Source organism: Brienomyrus brachyistius, chromosome 7 (genome assembly GCF_023856365.1).
Source record: "Brienomyrus brachyistius isolate T26 chromosome 7, BBRACH_0.4, whole genome shotgun sequence".
NCBI classification, from domain to species: domain Eukaryota; kingdom Metazoa; phylum Chordata; class Actinopteri; order Osteoglossiformes; family Mormyridae; genus Brienomyrus; species Brienomyrus brachyistius.
This window is the reverse complement of record NC_064539.1, coordinates 31,211,143-31,230,880: the sequence shown is the minus strand read 5'-3', so window position 1 is coordinate 31,230,880 and position 19,738 is coordinate 31,211,143.

Below are 19,738 nucleotides of genomic sequence, written 5' to 3'. Positions count from 1 at the left end.
GCCAAGCGTGATTAGTGATTAATCACATTCTTGTGACAGTGTGCTGGGCGTGAATAGTGATACATCACTTCCTCCTCCAGCTATGACTGATGATAATTCACATGCTCCTGCCAGTGTGCCGTGCATGATTAGCGATTAATCACATCCTTCGGAAAGCATGTCAGGCGTGATTTGGAGGCTTTTAAACCGTTCACCCCAATGCCCTGTTTCCACCAGCTATGAAGTGCTGGTTCATTTTGTTCAAATACCACAAAACTGCACCCCCCACAAAAAAAAAAATTGTCTCCAGCTTCATTTCCTCTTTGGAACAGGAGTGGAGACACAGGCCTATTCTCAAATGGCGTCACGTGAGAACCAAACCAGTGGAAACACAGGCCGATTCTCAAATAGTGTCACGTGAGAACCAAACCAGTGGAAACACAGGCCGATTCTCAAATAGCGTCACGTGAGAACCAAACCAGTGGAAACACAGGCCGATTCTCAAATACTGTCACGTGAGACCCAAACCAGTGGAAACACAGGCCGATTCTCAAATGGCGTCACGTGAGAACCAAACCAGTGGAAACACAGGCCGATTCTCAAATGGCGTCACGTGAGAACCAAACCAGTGGAAACACAGGCCGATTCTCAAATGGCGTCACGTGAGAACCAAACCAGTGGAAACACAGGCCGATTCTCAAATGGCGTCACGTGAGAACCAAACCAGTGGAAACACAGGCCGATTCTCAAATGGCGTCACGTGAGAACCAAACCAGTGGAAACACAGGCCGATTCTCAAATGGCGTCACGTGAGAACCAAACCAGTGGAAACACAGGCCGATTCTCAAATGGCGTCACGTGAGAACCAAACCAGTGGAAACACAGGCCGATTCTCAAATGGCGTCACGTGAGAACCAAACCAGTGGAAACACAGGCCGATTCTCAAATGGCGTCACGTGAGAACCAAACCAGTGATAACACAGGCCGATTCTCAAATGGCGTCACGTGAGAACCAAACCAGTGGAAACACAGGCCGATTCTCAAATGGCGTCACGTGAGAACCAAACCAGTGGAAACAAAGGCCGATTCTCAAATGGCATCATGTGAGAACCAAACCAGGGCCGGCTCAGCGTTGGCAGAAACGAGGTAATAAATTTTAATGGAAACCCACATAAGGTGTGGCTTGAAATCTCCACGTGATACTTGGTGCTTCACCAGGTCACAGCGACAGGTCAGCGAGGCAGCGCGCCTTCACTTATGGCTCCGCCCTTTAAAGGGGAAGCAGTCCCTGTGGTCGTTGCCTTTCGGTGACTCGTTAGGTGGCAGCATTAATTAGCAGGGTGGTGTGTGTCTGTACAGACTGTGAGTACTTTATTAGTGTAGAAATACCGAACATGCAGCCAGCGTCACTGACTGCCCCTCATCTCTCTATCATTCCCACCACAAACTAAACCCTTCATCGCTGATTTCGACTGCAGCATTAATTGGAACAGCGGTTTTAAACACAGGTCAAGACCCGAGTAATATCACACGCTAGCTGTTTCCATGGAGATCAACTGTGAAATGAGACCCCCCCCATTTCATCATATTTGCTATAGCTATTACTTTTTGCGCTTTTTCAAATGCCTTATTCATCTATGACCTACATTAGTAATCAAGCTGTTAGTTTTTAAAATGGAAAGTGCAACCGGATCAGCGAGCTGGCATCAGCTCCAGCACTCGGCCAGTAAACATAATGAAAGGTGGGGGGGAAGAGAAGAGCTGAGGCACAAAATGAGGCTGGAGTTACGGAAGGAATGATGGAACATTATTGCACTGAGGTGGGTCCTGTTCAGGAACAATATCTCCACACATGCATCTCTCTAAGTGACGAAGGTGGCAAAAATCCCAGCGTTGAGGAGAGACAACGAGGGAGAGACCTGGGAGAGTCTCCATCCTGGGTAGATGAGGGTAAGACTGACCTGGAGAAAAATTCTTTGCACATTAAAAGCTTTCAAAGTCTCCAGAGCTACCGGACCACATCCTAATGCCCATGAGCTCTGTGGAGGTTACAGTATATGAGAGGATTAACATGAATGAAGGTTCTGTTTTAGGTGAGACATAGCTAAAAACCGTGCTGTTAACCCAGAGTGTGTAGAAATTCCTGCAAAAAGCCAGAAAAGACCTACATATGACATTCAGCCTAATGTAACTGGGCAGGCTGGGAAACCCGGCATACATGACCGGAAGGGGACGTGTCCACTGCTGCTGGGATGGCAGCTGTTTACTGTATATTCAGCTCTTACCAGTTTTAGAGCAATTGTCCAGGGAGCAATTTCAACCTGGGGAACCTACAGTGGGAATGTGCCCATTGAATCAAATTAGTACTGCTTCTGTTTACTCTTATTTATTATTTATTCTTACTGTTTATTAGTGTCTTTTTACAGTGAAAATGTGTATCATGCGCCTGTAAACCTGCAGTTGCCGTTGGGACTAAAGTATCTGACTAAATCTTAACCCTCACAAACATTGTCCCTCCCCGACACAGACAGGGGCTGATTGGCAGAAACTCACTAACAGGATTGTCCTTTCTGCACCCGGACAGAAATGAGCAGCTATTGCACACTGCAGTACCATTACTGTTTATTACCATGGCTGACTGCAGATCAGAACATTGTGGCAGGTTTCAAAGACATGTGTTTATCAATTTACTTTTTGAAAAGCAGTTTGGTATGAGCTAAATATAAGAGTATGAATGCTGTTTGTGTAACCAAAAATAAAAACATCACGCTTTCATTCATTTAGCTCAACCTGGGCTTTAATCATCACTAATCCGCCAGATGAAGCAGCTGTTTCGGAGACGCAGTATGATTTTTTGTCCTGCTCGATAACAGCAGCCGTCTTAGTGCCGCTGAGTGATGATGTCAGGAGCCTGAGCGGCGCTGGGTTCTGGGTCTTTACTAGCTAATCCGCTTCCCTGCTAAACTGTGCCACTGTGGTGATGTGGTTTCGATCCAATGAGCCCAGCCCTTTAACCGTTACGCTGCCTGCTTGACGTGACTTACGTTTCCGGAGAATTCTCAGCCTTAGGCTATCGGTGACACCCCCCCCCCCCCCCCACCTGGCACTCTGCCTGCCTCCTTACCTCCACCTTCATCATCAATCAATCTGACTGCTGCGTGCCCTTATGACGCACACGCTCTCAATTTCACCCACAAATTATTAAAGCGGGTTCCCCCCCCACAAAATGACCGCCTGGATTTCCTTCTTAAAGCCATCAGTCAGTGTTATATGTGCTGAATCTGTACCTTCGGGTGTGATGAGACCTGCACTTTCCTAAGGAACGTTTCGGAAGCTGAGGATGCCTCGCATGTGGCGGGGTGCAGGCAGCATGCAGTGTGCGCTGCATTTCATTACCGCGGAGGTGCAAATGGTCGCATGGATATCACACCTAATACTGTTCACATGTTGGAAAAAGGTGCAGTTCTTCTCCCTGTGGACAAGAAATGTCCCTGACTCAGTAGCACTTTGTAGTGGGGGGTAAGTAAAAAGACCCTAACCCTCCACAGTGAAATCTGCTTAACATAACATTCATGGCAATTGTTTTACCGTAATTTAATAGGCCTAACTGTATGCACAGCTGAATAGAGTGTGATATTCAATCCGTCTCCCACATTACGAAGGCCCTTCACATGACAGTCACTCGTGACATTGCACCACTTGCTGGCCAGAGTGCATCTTGGCGTGAGATCCATGATGACTGCAGTTTAGGGTGCAGTTTGGTTAGGTGGCACTGTACGTCTCCGGTGAGGGATTCTGGGTTAAATACCTGACTAGAATGCCCCCTCTGCCCTCTCATAATGGCTGGCTGCCCCCCTGCCAATCTGGCCCTTGCCCTTTCGATAATCTAGTCACCATGCCCTGGGAAATCTGGCCTCCACCCCCTCAGTAATCTGGCTCCCACCCCTTTGGTAATCTAGATAATCCAGCCCTCACCCCATCCAAAGGTCAGCACACTTCCCCTGGGTAATCCGGCCCTAACCCCCTCCATACGCTGGCCCTCGCCCCCTGGGTAATCTGGCCCTAACCCCCTCCATACGCTGGCCCTTGCCCCCTGGGTAATCCGGCCCTAACCCCCTCCATACGCTGGCCCTCACCCCCTGGGTAATCCGGCCCTAACCCCCTCCATACGCTGGCCCTCACCCCCTGGGTAATCCGGCCCTAACCCCCTCCATACGCTGGCCCTCACCCCCTGGGTAATCTGGCCCTAACCCCCTCCATACGCTGGCCCTCACCCCCTGGGTAATCCGGCCCTAACCCCCTCCATACGCTGGCCCTCACCCCCTGGGTAATCCGGCCCTAACCCCCTCCATACGCTGGCCCTCGCCCCCTGGGTAATCCGGCCCTAACCCCCTCCATATGCTGGCCCTCACCCCCTGGGTAATCCGGCCCTAACCCCCTCCATACGCTGGCCCTCACCCCCTGGGTAATCCGGCCCTAACCCCCTCCATACGCTGGCCCTCTCCCCCTGGGTAATCCGGCCCTAACCCCCTCCATACGCTGGCCCCCGCCCCCTGGGTAATCCGGCCCTAACCCCCTCCATACGCTGGCCCTCACCCCCTGGGTAATCCGGCCCTAACCCCCTCCATACGCTGGCCCTCACCCCCTGGGTAATCCGGCCCTAACCCCCTCCATACGCTGGCCCTCGCCCCCTGGGTAATCCAGCCCTAACCCCCTCCATACGCTGGCCCTCACCCCCTGGGAAATCCGGCCCTAACCCCCTCCATACGCTGGCCCTCACCCCCTGGGAAATCCGGCCCTAACCCCCTCCATACGCTGGCCCTCGCCCCCTGGATAATCCAGCCCTAACCCCCTCCATACGCTGGCCCCCGCCCCCTGGGAAATCCGGCCCTAACCCCCTCCATACGCTGGCCCCCGCCCCCTGGGAAATCCGGCCCTAACCCCCTCCATACGCTGGCCCTCGCCGCCTGGGAAATCCGGCCCTCACTGCGATCCAGCCTGTTGCTTCAGTCGGCACTTAGACATGTCTGTGTTCATCTGTTCTCTCCAACACCTGCATATGACCACACATTATTCACTTCAATGATCCACCAGGCTGGAGTGGCGGAGAGGTGACAGGCTGTTCCTCCACAGTACCCTGAGAGTGTTTGCCCACACTTACTCGCCTCCCTGCTGTCCTTACGTGGTTTCTCAGTTCGAGGTGGCGTGTACGGCCATTCAGGGGGTGATGCACGCTGAGCTCCTTTGAGCGAGACCTTTGGGCCCAAGGTAATCATGCTTTAATAATGTAGACGACCACGTAAGTGGTGTTTCTCCTCCTCTGGGGCATCAGGAACCAAAGGCTGGCAGCTGGTGTGAGAGACCCAATTCAAACTCGTGCCCTATAGAAGGGAGGTGGCTATCGTAGCCCTGGTGAGCTGGCTGGGTCACGGGCTAAACACTGAACAATGTTTGTCACACTGTGTTTGTAATGCAGCTGCAGACTGTAGATGGCACAGTGTCCAGCAGAATAGAATTATGACTGAAAAGTTATGGGTTTAAAGCATGGGGTAGGGGGGGTTAGCTGACTTTTTTATAAGGAGCTTTTCTTGATCTGCTTTGGTTAATGGACCTTGAGTAGCTTTGGATAATGGGGACCTACAACAACAGGTGGAACTGGAAGTTATGTAACTACCTGCAGTGATGTGGAATAAAATTGCTCTTGTTTTCTCACAGATCCACTGTGCCATTCACAGGTTTATAAGAGCTGCCAGGTTCTGTCAAAAAACACGCGTGAGAAGCCAGGTGAATGAGCACAGTGACAGCCGAGCACATTAACGAACACGCAGGGCTCTCATAGACACAGCCAACATCAAAGCGAGCGCCTTGAATGTGCATTTCGGCTTGGCGCTTTTCATTGTTGGTGCTAAAGACATCTTAGCGACTTCCTTTTGCATCTTTTGCACGTCTGTACTCCTGATGTGCTCAGAATTGTCAGCCTGTACCTCCTCTGACCTGGAGCCTTCCAGAAGCCCTGCCCCCGGGTTGACTGTCACTCGCTGAAGCTAACAGCGACTGCGTCGTCAGTCATCTTCCTCGAGACTTGGTACAATGCTGGAGGGGGTCATTGTGGGGGTGGGGAAGAGTCTAATAATTGTTTTTTCTTCTCTGTCCAGCCAATCACACACACAGACAGACAGAGACACACACAGAGGCACAGACAGACAGAAACAGGCACAGAGGCACAGACAGACAGAGACACACAGAGGCACAGACAGACAGAGACACACACAGAGGCACAGGTAGACAGAGACACACCCGGAGGCACAGACAGACAGAGACACACACAGAGGCACAGACAGACAGAGACAGACACAGAGGCACAGACAGACAGAGACACACAGATGCACAGACAGACAGAGACACACACAGAGGCACAGACAGACAGAGAGACACAGAGGCACAGAAAGACAGAGACACACAGAGGCGCAGACAGACAGAGACACACAGAGGCACAGACAGACAGAGACGCACAGAGGCACAGACAGACAGAGACACACAGAGGCACAGACAGACAGAGACGCACAGAGGCACAGACAGACAGAGACACACACAGAGGCACAGACAGACAGAGACACATACAGAAGCACAAACTCAAGACCAAGAATGTGTCAGGTGCCTTGTCAGTGTTATTTTCTTATCTGTGAAAGTGCCCCATAGACCCGCTTCTGGTCCCAAAAGATTTCTGCCCATGTATCACAAATCACAGCAGCAACAACAGTGTCCAACCAGAAGAGTTAAAAAGGAAAAAATAATCTGCACCATTGAAATTTCTTAGAAATGTCTTGATGAAAGTGGATTTCATCATTTGTCATTATAATATTTAAAAATTTTATTTTAAAATTAAATAAATAAATGGAATCATTTAAGGACGGAACCAAGGAGGGATTTTAATGACATTGTGGTCTGTCTCCTGAGCCCTCTGCCTGTCGACCCAAAAATAGAGCAACTCTCCTTCATGTGTTTCAAGAACAAAGTGTCATCTGTGCAAGAATCCAGTGTCGTGACCCGTTTTATAGCAGAGAGCTCTGCCTGTCCCATTGATCAGAGGGATTTAAGATCAGCTGAATAATGACTTACAGACTGATTAATTAAAGCAGAATGAAATGGCTTATGAATGAGCAGAATAGGTATCAGACAGATCGAGGTGGAGACCCGGAACTTTACTGACACACACAATTACATTTTATTTATTCAGCAAATTCTTTTATCCAGTGTGTGCAGGGTCAGTCAGTCTCTCTAATACTTGGGACTTAAGGGCCCAGCAATGACATCACTTTGCTGATGCTGGGATTCAAGCTCTTGACCACATACACACACCCATTCATTTCTATGGGGAAAACTCAAATCACAACACGACGACCTTAACCCCCACCCAGCCCTCACCTTAACCATAAGAAATCAAATGAAATAGGAGACCTTTGGCATTTTTACTTCTTTGACTCCATTATCAAATTTTTTTGTTAATGGTCCCTACAAGGTCAAAATAGCAGGTTTTAGCCAAATGTCTCCACAATGCAATATATACATAACCTCTCCCCATCAATCAGAACCACACACAATTAAAACACCAGGTCAATGTCGAGTTTGGCAGCACCCATAATGCCCTGCGGCCAAGCCAGAGCCCCACCGTGTCCAGGCTTGTAGAGCAGAGGTATGGGAAGGGGGGGGGTTAACAAAGATACATGAAGAATGGGAGAAAAAGAGAATTAGGGGACAGAGCTTGGTTGTGTCCTGTCAGGAGCCAAGGGGCCCGTTTGGACCGTGACAGAGCAGAGTTCTGATTTATCAGCCCCATGATGGCCGTAGAAGGAAGAGAAGCTGCTTCATCAATCCGCATGCAGGTGAAGGACACCCTGATGAAAAATACAGCCTGTTAAAATATCAATTTTCTTATAAGATGCCGCATATATATTAACAATAATATGAAGAACAACTTACAGTTTTACATCTCACCAGAGAAGAACAAAGTGGATAATATTTAAGGGATGAAAGGCAACTGTTCAACCTCAGAGAGGTTCCGGTCTCTGTGATGTGAGGTCTGCACCTCAGACACTCTGCTCTGTGTCTTTAATGTAAGATGCTGTTTAACCTGAGAGGGGTTCCGGTCTCTGTGATGTGAGGTCTGCACCTCAGACACTCTGCCCTGTGTCTTTAATGTAAGATGCTGTTTAACCTGAGAGGGGTTCCGGTCTCTGTGATGTGAGGTCTGCACCTCAGACACTCTGCCCTGTGTCTTTAATGTAAGATGCTGTTTAACCTGAGAGGGGTTCCGGTCTCTGTGATTTAATTAAACAAATTGGTCAAATATATTTTCTTCTGTGAAAGTAGCACCATCCTTCTGGCACCTTCTGTAGAATGTCCCTCTATCCCCATTGCAAATCACCTTTCCCCTTTAGTCTGAAGACGACATGCTGTTCTGAGGAGCACCTTCTGCTTTTGAAGCCGTTACTTAGACATTCCTGGATTAATGGTACAATGACAAGATAAACAACGATAAGCTGATATGGATTTAAAGTTTCCGGAGCATGTGTGATAAGAGGAGGGGGAGCAGGATGAGGGTGTAGGTGAGCTCTCTACACCCAGGTGTTCACGCCAACCCCTGCAAAACGCTGCCATTTTTATGGGGGTTTGGGGGCAATTCCATGGAGGGGCCGACGTCCTTCCACCAGCATGTTTACATTCAGAGCAGCATCCTGCTTACTTACCCAGCAGACACCGTGAGCATTGCAAGACACACAAACAGAGAGTTATGGCAGCACAGGGTTCAATGCTGAAATCGTCCTTCAAGTGCCAGACATGTAAGCGGGTCAAGGCGTGTCCCCTGCTGAGATTCAGAGCCTGACAGCCCCCCATCATCCTCTCCCTCCCTTATTCCCCCCCGCCCCCTCCCTATCCACCTCCTTCTCTTTGCTTCCTCCCAGTACGGTGGCCCCAGGCGTGAGCAGAAACTAACTGACCTCTACTCCATCCTACATCGCTGCTGATGGATCTTCAAGCGGAACCGGGCCTGTGGAAGATGGAGGTCCAGACCCAAATCACGCCTGTGCATTTGAAAGGAAATTGGATTCTGCGTTGGCCACACTTTGGTTGTAAATGGCTGATTTTATTTGCAGTTAAATATTGAGAAAGAACAAGCCCCTCCCCAGTGAAGTCATTGGCAGATTATTTTTTCTGTGTCAAGGGCAAATGACTCATCTCCAATGTATGGCCAGGGAATTACACCCTTATAGGACGTCTGGCCTTAAAGCAAGTGTGATTTGTCCACAAATCAAGCTATGATGGACATTTAAGAGCAGCACACTCATACACATGAGGGTACGTGCAGCAGAAACACAGACATTCACAAGGGAACACAAGCCCCCTTGTTGCAGGGTCACTGGAGTGTATTGTGTACCTTGGTACAGGAACACATAGCACCTTGTTGCAGGGTCGCAGGAACACATTTTACCTTGTCGCAGGGTCATACACAGGCATTATACCTGGTTGCAGGGTTGCATCTTGTCGTAGGGTCATAGAAAGGCATTAAACCTGGTTGCAGGGTTGCATCTTGTCACAGGGTCATAGAAAGGCATTATACCTGGTTGCAGGGTTGCACCTTGTCACAGGGTCATAGAAAGGCATTATACCCGGTTGCAGGGTTGCATCTTGTCGCAGGGTCATAGAAAGGCATTATACCTGGTTGCAGGGTTGCACCTTGTCACAGGGTCATAGAAAGGCATTGTACCTGGTTGCATGGTTGCATCTTGTCAAAGGGTCATAGAAAGGCATTATACCTGGTTGCAAGGTTGCAAGAGCACATTGCACCTTGTCGCAGGGTGGCAGCCTCCAGCGCTGTGGTAATGGCCAGCGTTTGCTCACTGGCTGCTTTATGAGAGTGTCCTTGACCTCCATGACTGTGTGCAATCCCAGCTTCTGCTCTTGTCACTCGGCTGCAGGCGTATGAATCGGCATCCCCTGCATCCTGCCCAGGACTCTCCAATAGCAGGAGGGTTTTGCTGGAGTACATTAGCAAGACATTGTGTCCTGTGCAGCTTGTATACATGGTCCATGTCTGTGAATCTTTCTGAGCCTGCTGTGCTGTCCTGTCCTGCAACACACTTGACAAATTACACACTTACTTACGAGACAGAGGGTGATCAGAGGGAGATGAGCGTGCAAGGATCCTGCCTTTCTGCTTCTCCCTGGGTCTGGCTGCATCCCCATCCTGGGAAGTGGGACAGCGTGCCAGCTATCTGAGTAGGAACACCAGTGGACAAATGGTACATCTCAGTTCTTTGTGGGCGATGTGTGGCTCAGCAGGTTAGCAGGTCTGTGATCAGAAGGTTCTTGGTTCAAATCCCAGGGTCAGCAGAGTGATTTACCAGAGCAAGGCCCTTAATCCTCTGTTGCTCAGAGGACAGGCTTACCCTGCTTTCTCAAAAACGTTTATCGCTTGGCTAGAAGTGCCTGCTAAAAAATAAAATGTTTGCACTTCACACAGTGAGCTGCAGATTGAGCTCAGGTGTCACACTGTCATGGTGAGTCATTAACAAAAGCTGCGCTGTCCAAAGAGCAGAGTTGCCCTCTAATAATAATGTATATGTACTTTGACCGAATGTGTTTGAATATTTACACAAATCAGGCTCTCAGCATGTCCTCCTGGTTGTACTCCTCACACCCAGGTGGGCCATACTTCCTGTCACATGACTAGCTTCAAGAATACTACACACTGCAGCTTCTGGGCGAATTTCAATATGCATACTTGACCATAATTGTGTTCTTGTGTACCCTTTTTACGTCATCTTCCATTGCCGAAGACCAGCTCCAATACTGAGAACACAAATTCATAAAGACAGTAAAAATCCTTGGATGCTGGTCTTGCTCCACCCCAAATCAAAAGTACATCGGTTGCATCCTTGCCAAACAAGACCAATCCCATGATTTATTGCGCCCCAAGTTTCTTCTCGTAAGGCAAGTTCGCAAAAGCGGCCTCTCCAAGACCACAGGTACAGTCTTTGCATTCTTGGCATTGAGATTCACCTTCTGTAACCATCATTACTATAAACAGACTGCGCTGTCCGTTGGTGTTTACCAACACCAAGCAGGAACATAAAAATCACCAAGTCAAGGACAATCAGGATGCTGATTTCAAGCAAAGCAAGGAAGATATTATTCATAAAAAGCTTCTTGTTTTTCTGTCGCTGAAATTAGACATGGAGAAGGACAATTCATTGGTGTCGATGGAGGTATTACGTCTGAATGCACACATGTCTCAGAACATTTCCTGCAGCACTTAAACAGCCAATAAAACATTTATTTTTCTCATGAGTAAAATCCATGTGAAAAATTTTGCTCGGTATTGATAATAAGGTCATTTATTGATATCAAAATTGAAGGTATATTATTTCTTGCAGAGTAGTGTTCATACGGTGAGATGAGTAACAGGATCTGTGGAAAAAGTCACATTGAGTCAGAAAGAAAATGATCAGTCCTTTGCCTGAAAGGAGAAAACCTTGTGATGTGGAAAGTCCAAAACCTTTAATGCGTGTAAGTGTGTAAGGTCCGTTACACCAGAGAATCATACGGCATCACACTTACACAACATCTATTTACCAAAGAGACATGCAGCTGAGGGTTAGGGAGAGTCACAGCAAATGCTTTTGGGGAGTGTTTATATAAACTTTAACCGTAACCCCAACTGGTTCCAGATTCACCTTGCTGACCTGTACGAGCTCTCTGATCCAGCTCAGCTGAGGTGCCAGGGTGTAACCGCAGACCCGCGGGTGACCGCACCTCACTGTCACGCACTGGCACACTGGTGCTGTGTGAGGCCGAGAGCTAGTCTGCAGTCTGGAACCTGAGTGCAGCTTCGATCAGTGGACAAGGCAGCGGAATCCGGGTGAATTTCAGGTGTGGAAAACTTCACAAACATAAACCAGGAACTGTGCAGAATTCTGTGACCAAGACCAATATCAAAACAAAGGGACAAAGACTAGAAATGAGACCAGCTACTGCACAGCAAGACAAAGCCAAGAAGACACATTCATGTTCATGCGCTTCAAGATGGAAGCTAACTAGCAGCAGAACTCAGCAGTAAACCTTGTGTTAACAGTTTGCCTGCAATGTCCACAGTTCAATTTGCCTGGAACACTTACAGGACAAAGGACATCTGCAGTGACCTTGAGTATACTGCCCCCTACTGGTTTGGACGAGTCATGACAAAAGTCACGTAACACATGGTAGCATAGAGGGGTTAGCCCTGCTGAGCCCCCTTCATTGCTAATTAACTTTGTATTCTGCAGTCTGGCATATTAAGTGAGGGGTAAATAATGGCTTATGTCTTTTGTGTGCCGGGCAATTATTTCCATGAATTATTTAGAGCGGGTCAAGCCTATGGGCTCCTGCTGCCATTAGCATTCTTGTGGAATTAGCTGTAAAATCAGGCTTCAGAGCCCTGACTCAGTGCACCACCAAACCCATTAAGGTCTCGTGCATCAGCATCAACCTGTTTTGTCACCAGCTCTTCACTGGTACAGGCCAAAGTTGCGAGTTTTCCATGTGCACCCTTGTCGACCCTCAAGCAGCGTTTAGATGAACTATCTGGTCACGATGGCTGCGTTTCAGGATCAGAGGCGGCTGTGGCCGGGGCCTCTCACTCAGCAGGATGCTACTGAGGATGTGCTTATGCAGACATGGAGGCTGACGTCCAGACGCTTGTAGCCTGGCTCAACACCCACCTGAGATCCCTCTTCACTTCTTGTCACCAATGCATGCCCAGCTCGATTTATTAGCAGTGTCTCCATGACAACACAGAAAGTGCAGTCCTGGTTATAGTGCTCTCTTTGCAGCCCGGTACTGATCACGAAGCTCTGCTGTGTGACTGTGAGGTGTGTGCGTCCTCCTGTCCACCTAACAGGAAGGCTTCTCCTTCATATTCACAGTATGACTGTGGGATGTATGTGTCTAGAGTGCGCCCTGTCTGCCATAAAGCAGGATACCCACTAACCAGAGCGCCCCCTGTCTGCCATAAAGCAGGATACCCACTAACCAGAGCGCCCCCTGTCTGCAATAAAGCAGGATACCCACTAACCAGAGCGCCCCCTGTCTGCCATAATGCAGGATTATCATCAGCCACAATAATGCTATGCTAACACCATGAACATACTATGCTTACACCATAATAACACTGTGCTAACACCATGCTAATGCCATGATAATGCTATGCTAATGCCAGGATAACGTCATGCTAATGCAAAGATAACACTATGCTGTCGACATGATAATGGCATAACACTATTCTAGTGACATGATAACATCATGATAATGCTATGCTAACACCACGATCACACTGCGCTAATGCCATAATAACGCCATGCTAATGTTAAGCTAACGATATGCTGTCTCCATGGTAATGCCATAACACTATGCTAACGGCAGAGGTGTCAAAAGTAGACGCATTCTTCACTCAACTAGAAGCATAGATACTGGAGTATTTAAAAATTCTCCAGTAAAACTTGAAGCATTGACTTCACTTTTTTACTCAAGTTATAGTGCAAAGTACTGGCTCTAAAACATGCTTAAAGTACAAAAGTATAAAGTACCCTTACAAAGGACAAAACCACCATTGTAGGGCAAAGCTGGCTGGACCCCATGTCCAAGCGGTATGTCGAACACACGCAGGGAAAAATAAAGCCAGATAAATACTTAATGCTGCATTGGCCATTACCATCATTATACATGATGATCACCTTTTTCCTAAACACATCATGCTAAAAATATTATAGTACTGTAAAAGATGGAGGGATTATAAACTCAATATGCATGGTGTTCAAAAAACTTAATTTGTATGCAAATATATTAGGTGTTTGTATAAGCCAGAAGAACTCGGGCACACATCATAGGGCTAGCAGAACCCCCTGTTTAGCTCCAAAAGAAGCTGGTTTTCAAAGTTTTTGGAATCAACACATGCCCTTCTCAGGTGTGAACATCAGTCCGGCTCTGCTGAACAGTCTCTCGCACACAGCAGAAGCTGGTCGTGGAGGGTTAAGCCTCAATGACAGGTTAAATACTAGAATTAGAATTTAGTGATCATTGTTGACACGCCACAGTGCACAATAACAAAATGTGTTCTCTGCATTTAACCCATATGTGACATACAGAGGGCAGCTAATTCAGCACCCAGGGAGCAGTGCTTGGGGGTGGCACCTTGCTCAGGGTACCTCAGTGGTACCTTGCTGGTTGGGGATTTGAACCACCAATCTTTCAATTACAATTGCGCTTCCCTAAAGCCTCCACTAACACTCTCACCAGTTTTATTAGACGTTTCGTCGAGCTACTTTCTTTTCAAGCTTTCACTGCAATCACGATATCTTTTGTCAGCCAGTTGCTGCCTGGTTTTAGTCTCTCTCTCTCTCGCTTCATCGTGGTTCAGACAGAATGGCTGTGTGTCGGGTGACATGGCAGAGGTTTACCCCCCCCCACCCATCACCTTGCCACCCAGAATCCCTGCGGATATTTGCCGGTCCCCGGCTCTGAGCCCCCCGTCACTCTCTCTGCATGCTCCTGTTTCCTCTCTCCGCTGTTTCCTCATGGCTTCCTCCTTACTCAGCAGCGGCTCAGCACCATTTCCCCAGCCGCTCCTCTCTGCACATCTACACCGCTGACTTGTGATACGGCGTGTGTGTGTGTGTGTGTGTGTGTGTGCGGCGGAGGCGTAACACTGACACGCGGCGTGTGAGTCACTGGGCCGCTGGCTGGTGGGGATACGCCACTCGCTGTTACACGACGCCCACGCGGAGCTTTTCCCATCATCAGCGCTCTTTCCCTCACCTGGACTTCATGTTCCATCAAATGACGCCACCGTGTGCAGGGACTCCCGGAGAGGCCAGGCGTTCATTCAGCTCTCAGAGCGTGCAGCTGAACACACGGCACAGCTGCTTTAGGCCAATCCTCATCACTCTCAGATCGGTGACAGCGCCTGCTTGATCCCTAAAAACAGACCCTGAACCCTAAAATCGCACATGGGCACAGATCTGAACGTAGCCTTTTTGGTATCAGGCCTATTTTTCTGTGCAATTTTTCTTGCTTAGCTGGATAACCTGTCAGATTTAAGGTAGCCTGGGCTAAATGTAAGTGAACAAAGAAAAAGTCCATTTAAACTGGTGCACCTTAAATCTAACATGTTATCCGGCTAAGCAAGAAATCTGGCTTTGTGAAACTTTCCCAAACTCAGTTAAACACCTCATCGTTTGGGAAAGGTGCTGGAAATCCCAACTGTGCTGCCACATTCTGACCACTAGGGGCACCTCGTAAAAGCCAATAAGAATTCTCCCTTATTTAGCTGCATTTTATAAAATCCCTCATTAAAACCCTTAAAATGACAGATAGAACTTAAAAATGTAGGAATAATTCATAAGGACAATAAGGCCAGCCTATCTTAAGTTAGATTTAGACCCTAACATCATTATCTAACTTCCCATCAATGTTAATGGACGAGCTGGACCATCTGTCCTACACAGAATAATTGCACGCAGAGAGGCAGACACCGGCATGCAAGGTCACTGCCCTGAACACTGTATTCCGACGTCTGTGTTAAGAGTAGATTGTGGTCCAAAGTGACAGGTACTGTATAAGATTTGTATGGAGCAAATCAGTATGCAGTATTTACAAAAATGATTGAAATGAAATAGACATGGTTTCGGGATAATCATGTGATCTGAAAAAACTGCCCGGAAAGACCCTGCGCTTAATGGGCACTATCAGGAGATGGGCAGGGGGTCACGTGACCTCAGGACTCCACTGTCACTTCCCGTGCCTATAAAAGTGTATCCAGCTGGCACTGTGGTGGGTCACGTGACCTCAGGACTCCACTGTCACTTCCCGTGCCTATAAAAGTGTATCCAGCTGGCACTGTGGTGGGTCACGTGACCTCAGGACTCCACTGTCACTTCCCGTGCCTATAAAAGTGTATCCAGCTGGCACTGTGGTGGGTCATGTGACCCCAGCGCTGCCATGTGCTTCTCCATCACCCCACAGTCGACCCCATGATCGGCGTCGAAAACATCAAAATGCCGCAACAACTGTATGGCGAAGGGAAGCAGCAGGCGGGGGGGGGGGGGGGGAATGCTCCCATCACAGACACCCCCTCTCTCATTCAGTCCTTTGGCTATTATGGCACCAACACTTAGAGTAATTTTATTGACTTTCTTTCTGATAGTGAAAATAACCCATTTTGCACTCTCACAGGAGCAGAGAATCTCAGGGGAAAATGGAGCCGGTGGGGATTCTTCCTTGGGGGGGATAAACGGTGTCAGTAGGGGTGCATTTTCCAAACAACCCAGTAACTGCCGTGCCATTTAACACATTCTTTTTGTGAAACTTTGATAGAAAGTGCGAGTGTCTTCTCTGGGGGATGCAGTGTGTAGAGCAGTTCTGATTTTCATCTCTGCTGATGATGATGCAGGTCCTCTGGTGTACAGAGTGGGAGCAGCCATTCGCCCTGAAGCCAGGAGACGACGGCCGGCTGAAAAAGCTCTTAGTGAGGGCCGGCTCAGTGCTGCAGATCGGCCAGGGCTACTGGGGGAGGCGGTGGAGGGGATTGTGCTGCTCGAGAGCGACGGCGCCCATCTGCTCTGTGACACGACACAGCAGAGGACTCCCTGCTCTGAGGTGTGTGAGGGACAGTCTCTTGGTCCTTCTTTCTTCTGCCTATGGGGTTTGCGGCGTGGCTCTGGGTTCAGCCTGTCAGCATTACACTTAAGGAGTTATGGTTTGTTGATGGACAGTCACCGTCACAGAGCGCTGACCTAGACCTCTGGCTTCTTCATATGTTCACATATTTGAACATTTTACACATTAACATTTTTTTTTCATTTTATTTATCTGTCTCCCTAACTTTCTTAATTTTCCCTTTCCTGTGTCTGTCTGTCTGTTTTCTACCTTAATCTGAACTGCTGTACCATCCTTCCTATGCCGCTTAGGACGCAGAATCTGAGCCCACAGATGTTAACAGGTTTTACAGATGTTCAAGGACAGCTCTCCTGTCCATTCCCTGTTTCCCTGTCTCTGTGGTTTGTGCCCAGTGAATCTTCTGCATGGGGCTGAGACACATAACAAGGGAAACACCCATCTCACCATGTCTCAGAGGCTGACGCTCCCCTGGTCGCAAACCAAGCTACGCAGCCCAATTTAAAGAGCTTCACAGGAGGAGCTGTATGGGAATAGGGTCACAGCCCAAGGTAAAGAGCTTCACAGGAGGATCTGTATGGGAATAGGGTCACAGCCCAAGGTAAAGAGCTTCACAGGAGGAGCTGTATGGGAATAGGGTCACAGCCTATGGTAAAGAGCTTCACAGGAAGAGCTGTATGGGAATAGGGTCACAGCCTACGATAAAGAGATTCACAGGAAAAGCTGCCTGGGAATAGGGTCACAGCCCAAGGTAAAGCGCTTCACAGGAAGAGCTGTATGGGAATAGGGTCAGAGCCCAAGGTAAAGAGCTTCACAGGAAGAGCTGTATGGGAATAGGGTCACAGCCCAAGGTAAAGAGCTTCACAGGAAGAGCTGTCTGGGAATAGGGTCACAGCCCAAGGTAAAGAGCTTCACAGGAGGAGCTGTATGGGAATAGGGTCACAGCCCAAGGTAAAGAGCTTCACAGGAGGAGCTGTATGGGAATAGGGTCACAGCCCAAGGTAAAGAGCTTCACAGGAAGAGCTGTATGCACCTAACCGAAATTCAACTGCTTCCTGCCCATACTTAATCACTCTGTTCTAATCATAATCATAATTACTAAAATTGCTGGAGGGCTCACCCAGGCCTGCTCAGAGTTCACTCATTCCACACGGACACAAAGCTATGTGTTGCTTGCCAGATTGCATTGGAATTCCCATGTACCTGGAGAGAGGACGCTATTGACATTTCCACAGTGAAATACAATGGCCAATTATACGAGAGAAAGAGGGTGATGGATGGAGGAAGAGAATGGAGGAAGAGAGGCAGAGAGGCTGCGATTTACCCGTGCTGGGAGAGAGACCTTCTGGTTTCTGGTTAGGAGATTCACGATCCCAGGTGGCCGATTTCACCAGCTGCTGCTCTGTGCCGCTGCTCTGATATTCTCTCGGGTTTTATTCCTGTGTCCTGGTTTGTGTTCCTGCCCCTTCAGGTTCCCTGCTTTTGCTCTACATTCTTCAGTCTTCTGCTGTGAGTCTGCGTCCATCAAGTTAACTGCTCACGTCCCCGATTCCCTGTTTCCCGCACTATTGAGACTGTTGGTCTTGGGGGGCAGGGGGCAGAAAAGGTGATATTTTGGATGGGCGGCCAGGGTTGAGGTGTTCTGTCATAGACTGGTTGATCCGCTGGAGGAGGTATTAGGAAACTGAATCGCCAACGGCAGGATTTAGCTGAAGGCAGCATCTGATAGTTGATGCCCATGGAACATGCCACATTCTTACAGACACCCCACCGGAATTTGCGAAAGTGTCCAAGCACTACACCCGTAACACACACACACACGCTGCATGCATTCGAATCGTCACACTTGGGGAGGGGGGGTTCCTCCCGGCTGTCTGCCCAATTTTACTTCCTGACTAATGGACAGTGATAACGCCTTGGCCGACACGCCTCCCTAATGCCGAGCTGAGCTGTGCAGAAAAGCGTGTCGACTCTATCAGAACCTTAGAGTCAGAATCTGAGTCAGTCATGCTGACTGATAACCTGCAAGGGGTTGTGTTGCTCCAGGGTGTAAACCGTCTACAAGCAGTCAGAGGAAATCCCTCCTCAGTACATGCAGAGAGTCCCGGTATGCATGTGCTTAGAATTGTCTTACACACGTGCTGAGAATCTCCCAACCTTGAAGGTTACTCTTAATTAACATATGAGATGTGACCTTTCCAGAGGGTGACCAGATAATCCATGTCAGTGAGGACACTTTGAGCTCCGGTGCTCGGCTAATTAATTCAGCTCTTCTTCTGCTTTGTCTGGTTTGTTTCCTTGATTGAAAGACTCATCCAGCTGTGTCACATTAACATTAGTGACACATGCATGATTGTAGGAGACTGACCAATCGGCACAGAGCAAGAACTCAGTGCTAATGTGAAAACTCTGTACTCATTTCAATTTAAAGGGAAGTTTATTCATTCTGACCAAGTGCAAATTGTCCTCCCTGACATGGATTATCTGGTCATCCTACCTTTTGAGGAAGGAGGCAGAAAAGCTTTAGTTTTCATACTGCAGAACAAATGGTTTGGGTGTCTCTTTACGGTACTTTTCTCCAAAATGACTGCGTGGCGTAAACATACTCTGTGTTCTGGTTTGTCGATTTCTTACGCCCTGACACATTCACTGATGGGGACCCCAACTCTACAAGACCCAGCCGAGGTCTAAGAAACTGTCTGAACTCAGGGAATGACAGATGGGGCTTGTGGGAAGACTGGAGGAAAAGCAGAGGCTGTGGGTGCCAGGAGAGCGCCCCACAGGGCCGAGCTGGGCCGAGCTGGGCTGGGCGTCCGATGAAGCAGCTGCCCCTTTCACCCCCAATCAGCCATGGGAACACGCTCATGACTGAGCCTCTGGCACTCTGACTCTCTGCCCACCGCCTGGCATCAATCAGCCTGGAAACCAGTAACAGCAGCTAAGCGGCTGGTGCCTGGATGGTGTCTGGATGAGCAGACCTGGCCATTTCTGGAGCATTCAGCGAAACCCATTTCAGTTGAAACTGGACCAAAAGAACCCAATTAACTAAGGA